This window comes from Canis aureus, chromosome 5 (genome assembly GCF_053574225.1).
Source record: "Canis aureus isolate CA01 chromosome 5, VMU_Caureus_v.1.0, whole genome shotgun sequence".
In the NCBI taxonomy this organism is placed as follows: domain Eukaryota; kingdom Metazoa; phylum Chordata; class Mammalia; order Carnivora; family Canidae; genus Canis; species Canis aureus.
The window spans coordinates 77,842,191-77,862,398 of NC_135615.1; the positions used below are offsets into that span (position 1 = coordinate 77,842,191).

At 47.7% G+C, this 20,208-nt stretch overlaps 1 long non-coding RNA gene across 6 annotated transcripts in view; it reads right to left on the minus strand.

Moving 5' to 3' along the window:
• LOC144314745 (uncharacterized) overlaps nucleotides 1-20,208 on the minus strand; it is an 82,607-nt gene that overhangs the window by 40,039 nt on the left and 22,360 nt on the right. For all 6 annotated transcript variants that reach the window (XR_013380601.1, XR_013380597.1, XR_013380596.1 and 3 more), the window contains exon 3: nucleotides 18,290-18,373. This is a non-coding gene — a long non-coding RNA (uncharacterized LOC144314745). The remainder of the gene's footprint in view (nucleotides 1-18,289; nucleotides 18,374-20,208) is intronic.

Here is a 20,208-nt window from a genome sequence, read left to right on the forward strand (position 1 = left end):
GGCTCAGCGGTTAAGTGCCTGCCTTCAGCCCGGGGCGTGATTCTGGAGTTCTGGGATCGAGTCTCGTGTCGGGCTCCCTGCAGGGAGCCTGCTTCTCCCTCTGCCTGTGTCTCTGCCTCTCTCTCTCTCTCTCTCTCTCTCTCTCTCTCTGTGTGTGTCTCATGAGTGAATAAATAAAATCTTTAAAACAAAACAAAACAAAAACTGAATTCAGCCTAAAAACCTGCATGAGCATGAAAGCAGATTTTCTCAGGAGCCTCTAGATAGAAGCCCAGCCCTTCGGACTCCTTGATGTCAGCCTTATGAGTCTAGAGGAGAGAAGCTAGCCAGGCCCGTGCAGACAGCTCAGGTCAAGGTGCCACTAGTGAAGTTTCATCAGCTCTGGGAGCATCCTAGGCAATTCCCCAGGGCCCCTGGTAACTCACAGTGACATGCACATGTCTGCTTTGGGCTCTGGAGGACACATGCTCTAGTTTCCAGTCCAAAGCTGTCAGGGACAGAGAGGACAAAAAGGGAGGTACAGAGCAGGGGGAGAGGCCTCTGTGTGCTCATCTGAACAATGGGACACCAGCCCCCGTACCACCCTCATCTCGAGGATAGCTCAATTGAACAAACGGACAGTGTATTCAGTGGTGGGTGGGCTGGAAGGGCTGTCCAGCAGCAGGAGAGGCAGTGGCCCAGCCCCTGAGTCAGCAGTCAGGCTCAGGCCTGCTGGCCAATCTCCGTCTGTACCAGGGCACCCGTGGGAGAGGCCTGGGCCTTGCCCTGACCAGCTCCCTGCTCCCCCACTCCTCTTACCCACTCAGCTCCATGGCTGCCAGTTCCACCTCCCCAAATCTCTTCAGTCTCCTCCTCCCCCCTGCCCCTGCCTGTGGTCCCATGCCCGAGTCTTGCCTGGATGACCACACGGCCTCCTCCCAGCATCCCTGCCGCCAGCCCCAGCCCCTCGAATTCAACCGCCACTCCCCGCTCCCGGCCCTCACTGCGCTCCTACTGTTCTTGAGGTAAAGCCTGAACTCCCCTCTGAAGATGAAGAACCATTTTCATTTTGCCAAAACAAGAAAAAATAATACTTCAATTTCTATTTCCCTGATTCTGGTTCAAGCCACTTTGCATATGTTTATTTCCCTATTCCCTTCTTAGCCAGTAATTCCCACTCATTTTTAAATTTCTTAAGTATTCTAGTTTTTAAATGTACCACTTGTGCATGGGACCAAATTCAAAATGTATAAAAAGGCAGACACAGGGGGCACCTGGGGGGCTCAGTTGGTTAAGCATCTGCCTTCTGCTTGGGTCATGATCTCAGGGTCCTGGGATCTACTTCCCCCTCTCCCTCTCCCTCTCCCCCAGCTTGTTCTCTCTCTCTCTCTCTCTCTCTCTAATAAGGAAATTTAAAAAAATAAAAGGCAGACCTTGGAGGGTCAGCTTCCCTCCAGCCTCCACCCCCACCCGTCCAGTTCACCACTCCATACAAGCTGCTCTTACTGGCTTTCAGGGTGTGCATCTAGATTTATCCTAAACATATACCAGCAAATATGTACACACATTATTTTTTATGCAATTAATGGCATATCATACCTAACCGATTTCAGCTACCAATACACGCCAGCAGTTGTCCCTCTTGGAACATAAAGAATTCCTCCTTTCTTGTTAATGGCTGCATGCTGTTCCGTGGGAGCAGAATGATACGACCCCTCTTCTCCCGATAGGTTTTTAGGCTGTTTCCCACCTCTTTCTATCAGAAACAATATGTCACTGAAATGTCATTTCACACACATGCATTGAGTTTATTTCTGAGAAAAACTCCTAGCAGATTGTTGGGTCAAAGGGAAAGATTTTGCCAAGTTGCTTTCCATGGGAGGTGCAACAATTTGCATTTCTACCAACAACTTATGAGCACTTCTGTTTCTTTGTATACTCGCTAAGCCAGCGATTTATCCAATTTCATAATTTTCATCTGATGTGTGAAAAATGACATCACACTACAGTTTTAATATGCAGTTTTCTCATTTTGAGTAGGGTTGACTGTCTTTTACTAGTCTTTTCTGAGAACCATTGTTTTCCTTCTCTGTGAGTGGTCTGTTCATATACTTCACCTATTTTTTATGGAGTCATCGGCCACTCATTATTGATTTACAAGAGCTCTTCCTATATGAAGGAAGTTAGCCCTGGAGAAATTTAAACAATTTAAATCATTTCAGTAGTTCCTTAAATGTTGGCTCTGGTGAAACCATCTGGGCCTAGTGATCTTTTTAGGAGTACGTATTTCTCTTTCTTCTATGATCATTGGTCTGCTCAGATTTTTAGTGACTAAATGTACTTCCAGGTACATTTTTATAGTTTATATTTTAAGAAGTATCCATTTCAGGGTCACCTGGGTGGCTCAGTTGGTTGAGCATCATACTCTTGCTTTCAGCTCAGGTCATGATCTCAGGGTCGTAAGATCGAGCCCCGTGTCAGGCTCCATGCTCAGCACAGAATCTGCTTGAGATGGTCTCCCTCTCTCTGCCCCTCTCTCTGCGTGCTCTCTCTCTCTCTCTCTCTCTGTCAAATAAATAAATAAATAGAATTATCCATCTCATCCAAGTTCTTAAGAATATTTGCATACTTTGTTGATTTCCTCTGAAATTGGGGTTATTCTCTATAACCACTTCTTGCTTTATGAATTTATGCTTTTTCCATTTTTTTCTGGAGCAGATTACCTAACACCTCAGCTGTTTTACTTGGCTTTTGAAAAAAATAATCTTTGTTAGCTCTAGTATTTTCCTGACTTCCAATTCATTAACACTCATTTTTATCTTTATATGTTTTCTTTGTGATTTCTTTGGGTTTATTTTATTGCCATGTTCCAAACTTTTTGGGTTGGACACTTAATTTGTGAACTTTCAATCTTTATTATTTATCAAAGTATTTAGAACTGAGAATATTTGCTACAATTATCTCAGTTTTCTGGACTTTTTAATTCTGTTCTGATTTTCTTTCTGATGAGAGAGATGTTTGAGAGCGAGTAGAGGAAATTTACCCCTTGTCAATTTGTCATATTAAACTGTGAACAGCGACCATTATTAGGAGTAATGATAGAATTAGTTTATTCCTTCCTCTTGCCCTCCCTGACTTGAATTTATTATTTTATATTCCTTAATGTTTACTTTCATCTCTGTAATAAAATTATATCTATCACCTTATTTTTCATATTTAAATTATGTCCTTTGCCCTCTGGCTACAGAAGATGAGGAAATCTGGATATTTACGTTATTCTGCACCTCCTTTCCCCCTCTTCCCTCCCAGTATTCGTTTATTACATAATTTCTTTTTTTTTTTTAGATTTTATTATTTATTCATGAGAGACACGGAGAGAGAGAGAGAGGCAGAGACACAGGGAGAAGCAGGCTCCATACGGGAAGCCTAATGTGGGACTGGATCCCAGGTCTTCAGGATCAGGCCCTGGGCTGAAGGCAGGTGCTAAACCGCTGAGCTACCGGGGCTGCCCCCGTTACATAATTTCTACACAATCTCACTGGATTCTCCGTGTTTCCCTCTGCTGCATAATCATGACCTTCACCCAGTTTTAGGCTTAGACTTGGAGACAGATGAATTCGATTCCCCACTGAGTCTGTAGTCCTTTTGCCACAGTTTTTCCTTTCCAAGTTCATCTTTAAGAAGGGCATCATGGGTGTTTATTCCCTGAGTTCTCATATATTAAAAAAAACGGATTGATTTCTGTAGAGCCCTATACTCCCTGACCGGACAGAGGGGGAAGCCGAGACCCAGCACCAAGAGCCACGGCCCAAGTCACCCGCCTGTGCCAGGGACGGAACGGGGACAAGAACCCGAGGCCTTCCCCCCAGCCGGCCCTCACACTCCATCCTCCTTCTTGGACAGGGGAGGGAAAGGTAGGTGGGTCCCCCTGCTGAGCCGCAGGGACCCTCTTCCACTAGTCCCCCGGAATCTCACCTGGGACCCATGGGAAGTGACTGGCAGGAGCATTCTTACCGCCACCCCCCAGGATTAGCAGCCATGGCTGGGCCCCGGTGGCACAACCTCCCGGGAGAGGGGGAAAGTGTGAGCTCATCCCTGCCGCTGCCGCTGCTGCCGCCGCCAGGCAGACCGGGTGGGGCGAGGGGCTCCACCTGTTCCCGATAATCTCTCTAATCCAGCCCATAATTATTCTTTATTAACGGAGGCCGCTGCCTTCGTTACGCGCTGAAAGGAGGGCGTCAGGAGTGAAGACACGAGGATCAAAAGCTGGTCACATTTTCCAAAGGGGTTTATTTGCCACGACCAAAATAACCTCACCAGGGGACGGCCGAGTTCCTGTCTCACCCCATCCTGGTGCCCAGCGTGGGAGCCCCAGGCCCCCTCGTCTCCCGGGCCGGCCCAGAAGTCCCTGCCAGACTCCACGACCCCCCAGTCTTCCTCCTCCCACACCCCCTAGGAGCGCGGGTCACACGGGCCTTGCACTGGGCTTTGCAGATATACAGTAAATAAGCTACGACACCCCCCCTCCCCCGGGCTCAGCGGCCACAAGGGAAGGGGCTGAGTACCACAGTGATTGCCACGCAGGCTGCTGAGTGCCACATGGAGCAGAACGGGTGACTGCGGAGCCAGGGCCGCCCCTGAGGCCAGCCGCAGGAACAGGGAGACAAGCCTTCCTGGGGAGGGACATGTTAGAACCCCGTTTTAAAGTGCAGCTAGAAGCTCCCCAGGCCATCCTGTAGAAGGACAAGTTAAGACCAAGTTGAACTGCGGTTCGGTGTGGCCAGAGCAGAGGCTGGAGAGGGAGAAGAGTCCGATTGGGGCTGCAGGGGGGCCAGGGCTGGGCCACACAGGACCTGTGGGTACTCGGGAGTCACCGAAGGTTTTAGGCAGGGAGGTGATATGGTCAGATTGTGCTTTAGGAAGATCCTTCTGGCTGCAGAGTAGAGACTGGATTGGGGATGCTCTGGCAGCAAGGTGTCTTTGAGGACACTTGCAAGGGCCCAGGTGGGAAATGTGGAGTTTGGAACCTGAAAATAACAACAGGAGTAGAGAAGGGAGGCTGACTGGGGGCCTCAGGCAATGGGGGCACAATCCCTCTGACTCTAGTGGCCATGTTGTCCATCGGGCCCCTAGTCAGACAAGGGATCACAATGGTCCGTAGCCCATTTGTGCCCTCAACCCTCTCACCATCCCCCTACGTTCAGCCTGGCACCCGATCTGTGGCCTGGGGCCACACTCCCGGCCCAGAGGCCCTCATAGCCTGGGGAGATGAGGCCTGGCTCTCTGGCCTTCCCAGCCCACCCTCCCTCTCCTACAGACAAGCCCTGTTCACTGCTTGCTCTCAGTTCTTCCCAACTCGCCCATCCTGGCCCACGTCCCATCCACACCCAGGTCCCACTGAATGGGTGGGCGTGCAGAGCCCCCTGCCCGGAAGCCCTGTCCCCCAGCCAGCAACGGCCACCATCTGCCTCCCCATGCCCCTGCCTCTCTGCCTCCTTCACTTTTCCTGCCTCCATCACCAACAGCTGTCCTCTGCATTCCCTCATCAGGGTGTGAATCCCAGCTGCAGCTTGGGGTCCCCCTCACTGGTCCTCCCCGCCGGCTCCTCTCCATCCCTCTTTCTCAATCCACACCTAACCTCCTCCCTGGGGGTCACAGAGATGGACATGAGAATGCAGCTCTGGCCCTCGCTGCCATCCCCCGCTGCTCCAGCTCCAGCAGGCAAGAGGGGGCGGCGCTGGCCAGAGCTGTGCTAGAAGGGAGACCAGAGAGGTAGGATTGGGGTGCATGGGGCTCTGCGAGGCGGCAATCACATCGGAGCCCCAAGCCTCATTCCAACAGCCAGCAAAGGGGTTGGCGCTGGGGACCAGGGTCAGAGAGGAGGGCAACCTGCTCTCTGCCCTCCAGAAGTTCAAGACCTGGTCGGGGACATGGAAACAGTGTGGCCTCATGAATGCTCCCCAGGGGCCCTGCAGTGCCGTCTCACATGGGGGATCACAGGAGCCCAGGGGGACCCAAGAGGCAGTCTGAAATCAGGAAGGCTGGGCTCAGTCCACCCAGCTGGCCTTGGCAAGCCACCCACTTCCCTGATCCTTGGCTGCAGCATCTGTACAATGGGTGTATCATAGTTCCCCGAGGTTAACACATGTACAATAAACAAGATATGGGCCAAAGTATACAAAAGTGGCTTAGCAAAGAGCCAGGTGTGGGGGCACATTCAGTAAATCGCACCTATTATAATTTTCATTGTTACTACTGCATTTGGGCTGTGGAGTCGCTTTAAGAGCCATATCTGGTTCCAGTCTTGCCACCACCCAGCCATGGAACCCTGAGTCCCTTCCTCACCCTGCCACTGTTTCTGCTGAAAGAGGAATTCAGATGAAGCTTCCGCCTGCCCTGGCCCCTGAGACCTGTGGGGAAGGCCTGCCTCCCAATCTTGTCTCTCCTGCCGCCCCGATCCCTTCACTCAGGCCACTGGGGCCTCCTTGCTCTTCCTCAAACTCCCCAGCCATGCTCTGGCATCGCAGCTCTGGCACTTGGGGTCCCCTCTGCCCTGAACGACTCCCGCCGGCCTGCCCTGCCTGCAGGGCTCGCTCTGTCTGCAAACCCCACCTCCTCAGAGGGGCCTTTCCCAATTGTCCTCATCACTTTCTCCTTCACTGGCTCCATCTTCCCTCAGAGCACTTATCCAAACCTGATGTGCCTGGTTTGTGGACTTCGCACCGCCCTCACCAGAATGCCAGCTCCGTGAGATGGGACAGTGTGTGTTTGGCCTACAGCTGGCACTCAACAGACAAATAAGGACTAGGGCATGCCTGACGCTCTGGAGAAGCGGGGGAGGGGAGAATTCTCCAGAACCCCCTGGATGCCAGCTCCCGGCAGCCCCAGCACTCTGAGACTCACCTGCTGAGCCTTCTCACAGCCTGGAAAAGCACAAAGCTCTCTCCATCCCTGCCAGGCACATGCCCCCTGCCCTCGGGGTCATGGACCTGAGACGACCACCCCTGGCCCCAAAGCCTTCAGATGTTTCCAGGTCAGGCTGGGGAGGAGGGGGTGGCAGTCTCTGGGCCCCGTCCTTTGTCCCAGGCCCCAGCAGAATTTAATTCCAAGGTTCAAAGCGCCTTTGCCCCTTCCCAGATAAAAGGCCGCTCAGCCAGAGAGAAGAACTGGTTAATAGAGGACAGGAGGGGGGCTCTGGACAGGCGGGCCCACCACCGCCCTCTGCCCACACCCTCGGCAGTGAATGCTCTCAGCCCTCTGCCGCCGTTCCGGCCCGCTGCCCCACAAGAAAAGCCCATTAATTTAACACTAATAGGATTTTCAATTTGTCACAATCCTTGGAGATCCTGGGGAGGTGGTGGTGGGGGGGATTCATATCAAGTCTGTGTTAAAGGAAATCTTTGCAAGGACACGGAGCTGACCCCTCCACAGTTCCCTACCGCCCAGGGCCTTGAGGCTGGCCACAGCCTCTCCTGGCCTCAGTTTCCTTGGTGCAAAGCAAGTTAGTAAAACCTACTTCGAAAGGAAGCTGCAAGGATTAAGTGAGATTAGGAAGAAATAACATCCAGCAAAGGCTGCCTGGCCAGTAGTAGGCGCTCTGTAGCCATCACCCTCTCCCAGGTCTGCCCCCCTGGGCTGTGGGTATCGCAGGCTGGAGATGTGCTCCCCACCCCGCCACCACCGCCCCCCGCCCCACCCAGCCACTGTGTCTCCAGGTCCAGTGACAGTTTCAGCCAAACACCCCTGGGGGCGGGGGGAGGTGTCTGGGAGCCCATGGCCTTTTCATCCTCGGTGGGATCAGCGTCCTGAATTCCTCGTTGTTCGAGGAGAGCCGAGGATTTGGAGCTTCCAAACACAGCGGCCCAATCGGAAGGCCCCAGCCTGTGCCAACCAGCTGCGTCTCGGTTACAGCTAAGAACACAGCACACCAGCTGCCTGAGCCCTGCTCTCCGGGCGAATTCCTCCTGGATCAGGAGATGCCAGACAGCGGGGACTGTGTCTGTGTCGCCCCTGGCCATGGGCTCAGCTCGGCACTTCCCCTGGTCTGAGAGTGAGGGGCACGCCAGCGCAGGGAAGGGGCCGGGGCTGGGGGGTCTGGGGGCAGGGGGGCCGTGCCTGTCTCTGCCGTTGACGAGACATTGAAGTGGACGTGGTGAAAGCGCTGCCCTCCAGGGCGCCCAAAGCCAGCGGACAAGCGCACCTGGCCGGGCCCCACGCCTGGCTCAGAGCCACACACCCCGGCTTGGCCGCCACCACCCCCACCAAGGAGAGAGAGGTGGGGAAAGAGGACGCAGAAGCCCAGCCCCCTCCCAAGCCTGGCTCTGGGCAGCTGCTCCCTCAGCAAAGCCCTCCTGACCAAGCTGGACAGGCCTGGGGCCGGGATGCTGCAGCCAGCACTGCCTGTGGTCCCCGTCTGCATTTGCCTCCAACCAGGCCCCAACCATGATTTACAGCATCTCGATTCCTCAGCATCACGTGGTCCCAAGCCAGACAGAGATGGGAAGGAGACATCAGGGAGACAAGACCGAGGGTGGTTTCAATTACTCTATATTTCAGTCGCCGCAGACCTACTCAGGTGCAAAGAGAACCATATATCTTGTGAATAAAAGAAACAGAAGAAGCAAACTGTTTGCTCTCATTTTAATGGTCATAGGAGAAAGCCTGATGGGGACCTCACACATGGGAATGCTAGTGAGCCTTCACGAAACCAGCACGAATGAAAGTTTGTAGGTCCTCAGACCCAGGACAAAATGCTGGGTGGAGGCCAGGGAGAGGATTCTAGAAAGGAACGCTGTCCAAGTGCCCTGCTGGGAAGACTGTGGGAGGTCACTGTGGGTTCCAGGTGGAATTCTGGAAAGGGCTTAGGAAGATGGGCAGCCTACCTGTTAGAGGAGGAGTTAAGTGCTGCCCATGCAGCTGATGAACAAGGCAAGGGAAGGATCCCTCACCCCTCGGCCCAGGCCCAGAACTTTTCAGAACATCTCTGCTTAGGCCTGGGTCACATCCTGGGCTTGAGCTGCGAGTGTCTGGCTCTGTTCACAAGTGGGAAGTGGAGCCCCAGGGAGTCAGTGGTAGCACATGCCCAGGCACCAGAGGGACAGTGTCACCATATGCAAGAGTCCCCAAAGCCTCCCTCCTCCACCAGACAGGATTCAAGTGCCCACCCACCACTCCTCACTCTTCTGCAGGAGCCCCCTCAATTGCCAGCTGTCACATCAAGAACGACTCCCAGGGATCCACCCATTTTCCAACTGCACTCCAATTGGGCTGTGTGAGCCTAGATGAGTTGCTCACTCTCTCTGTGCTTTCAGTTCACTGGGTGAAAAATTTGAAGGAGGAGGAGGATTAAGAAAGATTTGCCTATAGAAGTGAGTGTCCTTTAGAGAAAAGCTTGGTGAGCCGTATTCAGGATGACAAGTATAGTCTATCCCTATAATGAAGAAATGGTGGTATTTATTTCATTAGAAAGGATTTTAAGGAGGGACGAAAACTATAGATTGAAAGTGTTATTTCTGTTGTTCCTTCCTCATATCACAGCTATTTATCGAGCTTCTACCTTAAGTCAGACCCCACTCCAGGGGCACAGTGGAGAATCAAAGACACCCTTCCATCAGGATCCAGACAAGTAAACAGGAACCTACCAGGGGATAGAGGCTCTGCCAGAGGCCACCCAGGGGTCTGGGAAACACAGAGAAGGGGGCCAGTCTTGGGCAGTCAAGGAGCCTTTTAGTAGAAGTGACCTCTATGCGACAGCTTGAATGATGAGCAAGAGGGAGCCAAGCAAAGGGAGGGTGGTCAGAGGGATCAAGGTGTGGGCCTGACATGAGCAAAGACAGGGAGCATCTTCCTCCTTCCCTCACTTCTTAAACACAATGCAATACCTCTCCAAAAATGAATGAATGAATGAATGAATGAATGAATGGAAAAGTAATGAACAAAAAGCAGAAGGGTTACAGATATACATATTACAGAAAAAGCAAATACCTAAAAATACCTAAAAAATACAAAAAAAAAAAAAAAGAAAGAAAACCACATCCCACCCCGTGTGGACAGTGAGCACTTTCCATAAGGGGGAGCGCATCATCTGGTTATCTCAGCACCAAATGGAATGGCCCCATGCTTTGACTTCTGATTTCTTCCACAAACCCTGGGAAGGAGACAAAGGTTCTGTCTCCTCAGCCACCAATGTGACCTCTGCTCCCACATCCAGTTCCCTTCCATTCAAAGTTCAGGCCTGTTCTCATCCACTGGTTCATTCAGAACATCTCTTGATCATCAACCACGTGCCAGGCACATGGAGTGGTCACCAACGCGAAAAGCCAGACTTGGTGCTGCCCCTCAGTATGTCCTCCCACCTGTGCCGGTCTCCGTGATCACAGCGGGAACCTGGCACCACCTGGGTGGATGGCGGGCCACCGGAGCCTTCCCAGTAAGTCACCAGTCAAGGGCAGGATCGGGCCTGTGATGGAACATTCCTCCTCTGCTCTCCCGCCCAAACTCGTGGCCAAAGGCAAGGCACACGCACGGCTGAAATCCCATCAGTGGCACCCAGCCAACTGGCTGCCACTTGCTTATTTGGCTTGGAACAGGAAATACATTTTTCTACTATTTATACTGCTGATGTCAGGAATAAACTAATTACTGCTGCGAAGCTGCATTCCCACACTGTCCGCCTCACATCTGTAACCCCCGGTGGAGACCAAGGCAGAGGAGGTGCCAGGGGGCTGCTAGGTCTGGGGTCCCTGGTCCAGTAGCCACTTCTGCCATGCTCCCTCGGTCTTCAGGGGTAGGGAGGAGAGGGACTAAGCCCACAAGTCACCCCCTGCTAGATCTTCAGCTCCAACCGAGAAGAGGTCTGTCTGCTTCTTCCCTTCCCCTTGAGCTGCTCCCATCTCCATGTCTCGGTTTCTTGATCTGCACAATGGAGGTGTGGTAATGCTGAGCTCAAGGGACTGTCATTTGGAGTAAGTGACACCATATCTGAGAAAAAGCTTTGTGTAAATGGGATTACCCCCAGAAGACCTACCGGCCTGAACGGCCGAGCCCCAGAAGGCAGCGTGGCTCAGGCAAGCCCCACACCTGGGCCAGCAACAGCATCCAAATGTGTTGCTGATTCCACTGCAGTCTGCACGTCCTGACCCTGCTGCCCACAGCAACCAGGCCAACCTCCCAAACCAGCTATTTGGACACAGATAGGCAGGGCACTATCAAAGAAGGGCCAGGGAAAAAAAAGGAGGGGGGAGGCCAGGAAATAAAGGCTGAATGAATGAATGAATGAATGAAAACAATGATAGCCTAATTCATGACACTATTTTAACTGACTTTTTTTTTTAATTTACTGAATTAAACAACTATTTTGCTCAGGAGTCCACAGACTTAACCATAAAGGGCTGGATAATAAATATTTTAGGCTTTGAGGGTCGTTCAGCCTCGGTGACAACTACTTAACTGCCACAATGGTATAGAACCAGCCACAGACAATACATACATAAATGGACAGAACTGTACGCCAATAAAACTTCTCATTTATGAAACAGGAAACCAGGTTTGGCTCACCCCTCTGGTTGAACTAGCCAAATAATTCCTATGTAACCTCAGCAGCATCCTCGATCCTTCCACATCACCCCTTCATCTGATGGGCCACCAGGTCCTGTCAATTCTTGCTTCTAAATGTTCTAAATGTCCCCTCCTTCCCACACCACAGCCATTGCCCTGGTCCAGTCCCGTCATGCACTACCTAGACACTCCAACAGCTGCCTACCCTACTTCTTCTACTCAGAAGCAAGAGAGATCTAAGTTGCCTCTCCTGGCTCCCACTGTCCTAACCCCACAGTCATCTATGCTCTGGGTCTCACTGCCCCCCTCGACCCCCTTTATCAGCTCTAGCCAGACTATCTTTTAGTTCCCCAAACACATCATGCTCAATCTTTCCCTGTACCAGGAAACTTTTCTCCCTCCTCTTCCCCTGGCCAACTCCTGTTCATCCTCCAGATCTCAGGTCAGATGTCACCGATCCTGAGAAGCCTTCCTGAGGTGTTTCAGCTTACCCCTAACATAAAAGTGATCACACTTATGGCACAAACTGCCATATGTTCCACAAACCACATGTCCCTTTCTTCCTGGGCACACAGCTATACTACATTTCCTAGCTTCTTTTGGAGCTAGACGGGGCCACGTGACTGAGTTCTGGCCAATGAGAAGAGGGCAGAAGGCTTGGCTTTGACCTCCCACATGATCCTGCATGCCAGCTCTATTTCTCCAGATGAATGGAAAGGATGCTGAGGAGCTGTAGGAGGGTAGAGACACAAGATGAAACGATCTTGGGTCCCTGAGTCACTGCTTGAATGAAAGCAGCTGAAGAGAGTCACCTGGCCAGAAATTCCATGTTGTATTAAGCCACTGACATTTTATGGTTGCTTGTTACAACAGCTGGCCTACCCTGTCTAAACCAATATTCAAATGAAATTAACTGCTATTTGTCCACCTTCCTTACTAGACTGTGGGGACATATTAGGCAGGGACTTATCTATTTATACAACACCATATTCCCAGAACTTAGCACTATGCCCTGCGTATGGTAGGAACTCAGTAACTATTTGTCAGTTGGTTGGATGAATAAATGAATGAATTTAACCTCAGTGGATGGGGTAGCCTCCTATTATCACCAGAGGGATGTTTGCAGCAACCCAAAGCCCAGGCAAGCCAGTTCCAGGCTGGGAGCTTAATTTAAAGCCTTGCCCTAAAAATGTCCACAATAGCCAAACTATGGAAAGAGCCCAGATGTCCATCAACAGACGAATAGATATAGAAAATGCGGTATATATAAACAATAGAATACTATTCACCCATCAAAAAAATGAAATCTTGCCATTTGCAATGACATGGATGGAACTAGAGGATATTATGCTAAGTGAAACAAGTCAATCAGAGATAGACAATTATCATACGATCTCACTCACATGTGGAATTTAAGAAACAAAACAGAGGATCATAGGGGAAGAGAGGAAAAAATAAAACAAGACAAAATCAGAGAGGGAGACAAACCATAAGAGACTCTTAATCACAAGAAACAAACTGAGGGTTGCTGGAGAGGAGGTAGGGTGGGGATAGGGTAACTGGGTGATGGGCATGAAGGAGGACCCCTGATATAATGATTGCTGGTATTATAGGCAACTGATGAATCCCTGACTTCTACCTCTGAAACCAAGAATACATTATATGTTAATTAATTGAATTTAAATAAAGTTTTTTTAAAATAAACTAAAATATAAACAAAAAATAAAGCCTTGGCCTAAAGCTTTGGAGAGCAGCATGTGCTGATTCCATTCCAGGGAGCTGAATTCAAGCAAAGCCAGGGCCAATGATATCAATCAACATGAGAACTGAGGGCACCCATCAGAAGCTGACAGTGGCAGTAACAAGAAGAGTCAGGGGGTTGGGATAATCAGGAAGCCCAGACTCCAGGACCCTTTATTCCCCAACTCACTGCATGATATTGGTAAATAACTTCCTCCCTTGGAGCCTCAGTCAGCAGGCTTGAATATAAGATTTTCAAATGGCTCCAAGGGGCAGAACTCCCATATCACCCTCCTGCCCCAAATACCACTGGAGTCTCAAAATATAAAATAGGTATAAATGGAATGGTTCTAATGAAAGCTGGGGAGAGGTGTCACAACTGACCCCAATCAATACCCTGAGGCACATTGTCAGAACCTTGAGCTCCATCCTCTCTCAGCCAGATTAAGATTTTACCAGATTCTCAGCCTAGACAAAAACTTCCAGATGCTTGAACACCTCCAGTGATGGAGAGCTCACTACCTACTGGGCAGACTCTAAGACAACCCTAATGGTTAGATTATCCACCAGCTTCAGTCTGCATCCCTAGACCATGCATCTTAGGTCAATGTGCCTCATCTACCACAGTCTCTGAGCAACCTAGCTAGAGACTGGGCCTTGAAAAGATGGCCTCTGAAATAATAGTAATAGCTAATAGGTTTTGGCCCTGCACTTTTCTAAGCACTTTATATATATAACACATTTAATCTATCCAGTAACTTCATGAAGTAGGCACTGTTACTATTTTATAAATGAAAAAAAATTGAGGCATAAAGAATTTGTCACTTATCCAATGTCATACATCTAGTAAGTGACAAAGCTGAGATTCAAATCCAGACCATCTAACCATCTGTTCTCAACTGCTTCTCTGATGTGTAGAAATCTGGCTGCGATAAAAAGGAGAGGACCATACTCGTATAGTACTTACTATGTGCCAGGTGCTTTTATAATAAGCATTTTACAATACTCGTTGATTTCATCCTTAAGCACTTCTATGAAAGAGACTATTATCACCCCCTCTTACTGATGAAGCAGCTGAGGCACAGAGAGGTTAAGTAACTTATTCAAGGTCATACAGCCGATAAGTGGTGGAGTCAGGGTTTGAAACCAGGCAATTTGGGTCTGTCTGCTTCATGTGCCAGATTACCCTACAATTACAATGTATATTGAGCACCTCTCACGTGCAAGCCCCTGTGCTAGGTGCTCTAGATGTATTAGCTCATTTAACCTTCTCAAAGCCCTACATGGACAGAAAAAGTGTTTGACAAAATCCAACATCCATTCATGATTAAAAAAAAAAAAAAACCTCTCAGCAAACTGGGAAATGAAGGAAACTTCCTCAATTTGATGAAGAACTACCATATGCCTACAGCTAACACTATACTTAATGGTGAGAAACTGGATGCTTTACCCCTAAGACGGGGAATAAGGCAAGGATGTTCCCTCTCACAACTCCTTTTCAACCTTATACTGGAAGTTCTAGCTAATGCAATAACATAAGGAAAGGAAATAAAAGGTATATAGATTGGGAAAGAAGAAATAAAACTATCTTGGTTTGCAGATGACACGATTGTCTATGCCGAAAATCTCAAAGAATCAACAACAACAAAAAACTCCTGGAACTATTATGCCAATAGGTTATAGCAAAGTTTTAGGAGTCGAAGTCAATGTATAAAAGTCAATTGCTCTCCTATATACTAGCAATGAACAACAATTAGTATTTTAAATGAGAAAGTGCAATACCATTTACATTAGCACCAAAAATGCACTACTTGGGTATAAATCTAACAAAAAAACATACAAGATCTGTATGAGTAAAACTATAAAAGTCTAATGAAAGAAATCAAAGAAGACACAGATTAAATCTCAGAGAGACTGTCCATGTTCATGAACAAGAATACTCACTATTATTAAGATGTCAGTTTCTTCCAAGATCATCTACTGATTTAATGAAATTCCAATTAAAATTCAAGAAAGTTACACGTGGATATCAACAAACGGATTCTAAAATTTATATAGAAAGGCAAAAGATCCAGAATAGCCAATGCAATACCAAGTAAGAAGAACAAAGTTAGAAGCCTGACACTACCTGACTTCAAGATTTACTATAAAGGCACAATTTTCAAGACAGTATATTGGCAAAACAATAAGCAAATAGATCACTGGAACAGAATAGAGAGCCAAAAAAGTAGACCCACATGAATATAATTAACTGATCTTCAAAAAAGTAGCAAGGCCAATTCAATGGAGAGAAAAGATAGTCTTTTCAACAAATGGTGCTGGAACAACTGGACATCCATAGGCGAAATAGATTAGATAGAGAGATGAGAGATAGATAGATAGATAGATAGATAGATAGATAGATAGATAGATAGAACAAAAGAAAGGGAAAGAATCTGGACATAGATCTTACACTTCTCAAAAAAATTAACTCAGAATGACTCGCAGACTATAATGCAAACTAAATGCAAGATGTAAAACTAAAACACTTCTGGAAGACAACATAAGACAAAATCTAGGTAACTCAGGGTTTGACCATGAGTTTTTAGATACAACACCAAAAGCATGATCCCTGAATGAAAAACTTGATAAGCTGGACTTCATTAGAATTAAAAACTTCTGGGAGGACACCTGGGTGGCTCAGAGGTTGAGCAATCCACCTTCAGCTCAGGTTGTGAGCCCAGGGTCCTGGGATATAGTCCCTCATCAGGCTCCCTAGAGGGAGCCTGTTCCTCTGCCGATGTCTCTGCCTCTCTCTTTCTGTCTTTCATGAATAAATAAATAAAATCCTTTAAAAAAAAAAGAATTAAAAACTTCTGTGAAAGACACTGTCAAGAGAATAAAAAGACAAGTCATGGATTAGGAGAAAATACTTTTAAATATCTGATAAAGCTTCTTATCTTGATGAAGTCCCAATAGTTCATTTTTGCTTTGGTTTCTTTTGCCTTCATGGATGTATCTTGCAAGAAGTTACTGTGGCCAAGTTCAAAAAGGGTGTTGCCTGTGTTCTCCTCTAGGATTTTGATGGAATCTTGTCTCACATTTAGATCTTTCATCCATTTTGAGTTTATCTTTGTGTATGGTGAAAGAGAGTGGTCTAGTTTCATTCTTCTGCATGTGGATGTCCAATTTTCCCAGCACCATTTATTGAAGAGACTTTCTTCCAATGGATAGTCTTTCCTCCTTTATTGAATATTAGTTGACCATAAAGTTCAGGGTCCACTTCTGGGTTCTCTGTTCCATTGATCTATGTGTCTGTTTTTGTGCCAGTACCACACTGTCTTGATGACCACAGCTTTGTAGTACAACCTGAAATCTGGCATTGTGATGCCCCCAGATATGGTTTTCTTTTTTAAAATTCCCCTGGCTATTCGGAATCTTTTCTGATTCCACACAAATCTTAAAATAATTTGTTCTAACTCTCTGAAGAAAGTCCATGGTATTTTGATAGGGATTGCATTAAACGTGTAAATTGCCCTGGGTAACATTCATCAAGATAAGAAGCTTTTGCACAGCAAAGGATACAGTCAACAAAACTAAAAGAACCTACAGAATGGGAGAAGATATTTGCAAATGACGTATCAGATAAAGGGCTAGTTTCCAAGATCTATAAAGAACTTCTTAAACTCAACACCAAAGAAACAAACAATCCAATCATGAAATGGGCAAAAGACATGAAGAGAAATCTCACAGAGGAAGACATAGACATGGCCAGCATGCAGATGAGAAAATGCTCCGCATCACTTGCCATCAGGGAAATACAAATCAAAACCACAATGAGATACCACCTCACACCAGTGAGAATGGGGAAAATTAACAAGGCAGGAAACAACAAATGTTGGAGAGGATGCGAGGAAAAGGGAACCCTCTTACACTGTTGGTGGGAATGTGAACTGGTGCAGCCACTCTGGAAAACTGTGTGGAGGTTCCTCAAAGAGTTAAAAATAGACCTGCCCTATGACCCAGCAATTGCACTGCTGGGGATTTACCCCAAAGATGCAGATGCAATGAAATGCCGGGACACCTGCACCCCGATGTTTATAGCAGCAATGTCCACAATAGCCAAACTGTGGATGGAGCCTCGGTGTCCATGGAAAGATGAATGGATAAAGAAGATGTGGTTTATGTATACAATGGAATATTACTCAGCCATTAGAAACAACAAATACCCACCATTTGCTTCAACGTGGATGGACCTGGAGGGTATTATGCTGAGTGAAGTAAGTCAATCGGAGAAGGACAAACATCATATGTTCTCATTCATTTGGGGAATATAAATAATAGTGAAAGGGAATATAAGGGAAGGGAGAAGAAATGTGTGGGAAATATCAGAAAGGGAGACAGAACATAAAGACTCCTAACTCTGGGAAACGAACTAGGGGTGGTGGAAGGGGAGGAGGGCGGGGGGTGGGGATGAATGGGTGACGGGCACTGAGGGGGGCAGTTGACGGGATGAGCACTGGGTGTTATTCTGTATGTTGGTAAATTGAACACCAATAAAAAGTTAATTTATTTTTAAAAAATGAAAAAAAAATCTGATAAAGGACTTGTACCCAAAACATACAAAGAATTCTTAAAACTCAGTAATAACAAAAAAAAATCAATTTAAAAGATGTATGAAAGATCTGAACAGATACTTCACCAAAAAGAAGATATCCAGATGGTAAACACACATATGAAGAGATGCTCAACATCATAAGTCATTAGGGAATTTCCAAGTAAAACAACGACACACCACTACACACCTATTAGAATGGCTAAGACCCAAAACACTGCCAATATCAAATTCTGGTAAGGACATGGAGTTATATTCATCGTTGGTGGCAATGTAAAATTGGACGGCTACTTTGGAAGACAGGGTGGTAGTTTCTTATAAAGCTAGCAATCATGTTCCTAGGTATTTTTACCCAAATTAGCTGAGAACTTTTGTCTACACAAAATATTCCACACAGATGTTTATAGCAGCTTTACTTACAATTGCCAAAAACTGGAAGCAACCAAGAAGTCCCTCCAGAGGTGAATGGATGAGCAAATTGTGGTACATCCATTTAATGGAGTGCTGTCCAATAAAAAGAAGTGAGAATTAAGCCATGGAGAGACATGGAAGGTACAAATGCACAGGCTAAGTCAAAGAAGCCCGTCTGGAAAAGCTACATATTCTGTAGTTTCAACTCTATGACATTCTAGAAGAAGGCACAGTTATGGAGACAGTAAAAAGATCAGTGGTTTCCAGGGTTTCTTGCTGCAGGAGAGGAGGAGAGGGGGATGAATAAGTGGAGCACGGGATTTTTAGGGCAGTGAAACTATTCTGTGTGACACTGTAATGGTCGATACATGACATTATGCATTTATCAAAATCCATAGAACTGTCAGTGCAAGGAGTGAGCCCTAATATAAACTATACACGTTAGTTAAAGATAATATATCAATTATAACAAGTGTACTGCACTAAAGCAAAATGTTCATAAAACAGGAACCCATGGAGGGGAGGGTGTGGGGTCAGAGTGGGGGAGTGGAATTCTCTAGACTACTGCCCAGTTTCTCTGTAAATCTAAAACTATCTTAAGAAATAGTTAATTTAACAGAAAAGCCCTATACAGACAGATTATTATTACTCCTATTTTATAGAGATTGTTATCACCCTCATTTTAAGGAGGAATATTTTATTAACCCCTTTTTACAGAAGAGGACGTTACAGCTTAAGGAAGCTGCATGCATCATTCAAGTTCACACAGATGGCAAGGGGCAAGGTCAAGTTTTGATTAGCAGACAGGTGGCCAGAAACCCACCAGGGGTGGTACCCAGAACCTAGTGGTACTTCGAACAGACACACAGACAAATGTCTGAGTCCCTGTTAGTTCCCTTCCACCCATGTCCCCCTGCACCACAGCTCTCCTGAAGGACCAGAGTGGGGACCTGCGTGCGCCGTCATCACTGGGTTCTTTCTGCTCACCATTCTTCACCTTCTACATTCAGGAAACCCAGCAGGTGTGTGAGGATGTCTATCCCTGTCAGGTTGGTTCAGTACCAAGAGGTGAGTTGATGGGCAAAACACAAAGGTAGCTTAGGGTGGAGATTAGGGCTTTGTTCCAGTTGCCATGGCACTGAACAGGCTAGAAATTAGGCTGCGGGTGTAAGTGGGACTGCCACCACTTCTAGCATGGAAAGCCTATCATGGAAGGGGACCTCCAACGGCATCAGGTCCAAGCATCTCCTCTCATTATGACCAGGACTGAAGGGGTCCCAGTTCAGGGAGAAAGTGACATATGCCATGGGGGCCACCAAAAGCACCCTTGGATGGGAATCAGGAGTGGAGCCAAGGGCAGTCACCCTGATGCTCACTGGGAAGCCAATCTCAGACAAGTGCAAGATACCTAGAACAACTGGCAAACCCCATCAAGCTATTGACCTTGAGCCCAGCTAGGTACTGAATGTGTTCCCCCAAAATATACATGTTGAAGCCCTAATCCCAGTGTGATGGTATTTGGAGATGGTGTCCTTGGGAGATCATTTGGTCATGAGGGTGAAACCCTCATGAACAGGATTATTGTCCTTACAAGAAGAGACACAAAGATCTCTCTCTCCTCCACGCAAGGACACAGCAGGAAGATGGCTGTTGGCTAATCAGGAGCTGGGTCAGCACCAGAACCTGACCATACCAGCACTCTGATTTCGCACTTCCCAGCCTCCAGAACTGTGCGAAAAAACTTCTGTTGCTTAAGCCACCAGGTCTATGGTATTTTTGTTATAGCAGCCTGAGGGGCACCAGGGTGGCTCAGTCAGTTAAGCATCTGCCTTAGGATCAAGTCATGATCTCAGGGTTCTGGGAATGGGCCCCGCATCGGGCTCCCAGCTCAGTGGAGAGCCTGCTTCTCTCTCTCCCTCTGACCGCCC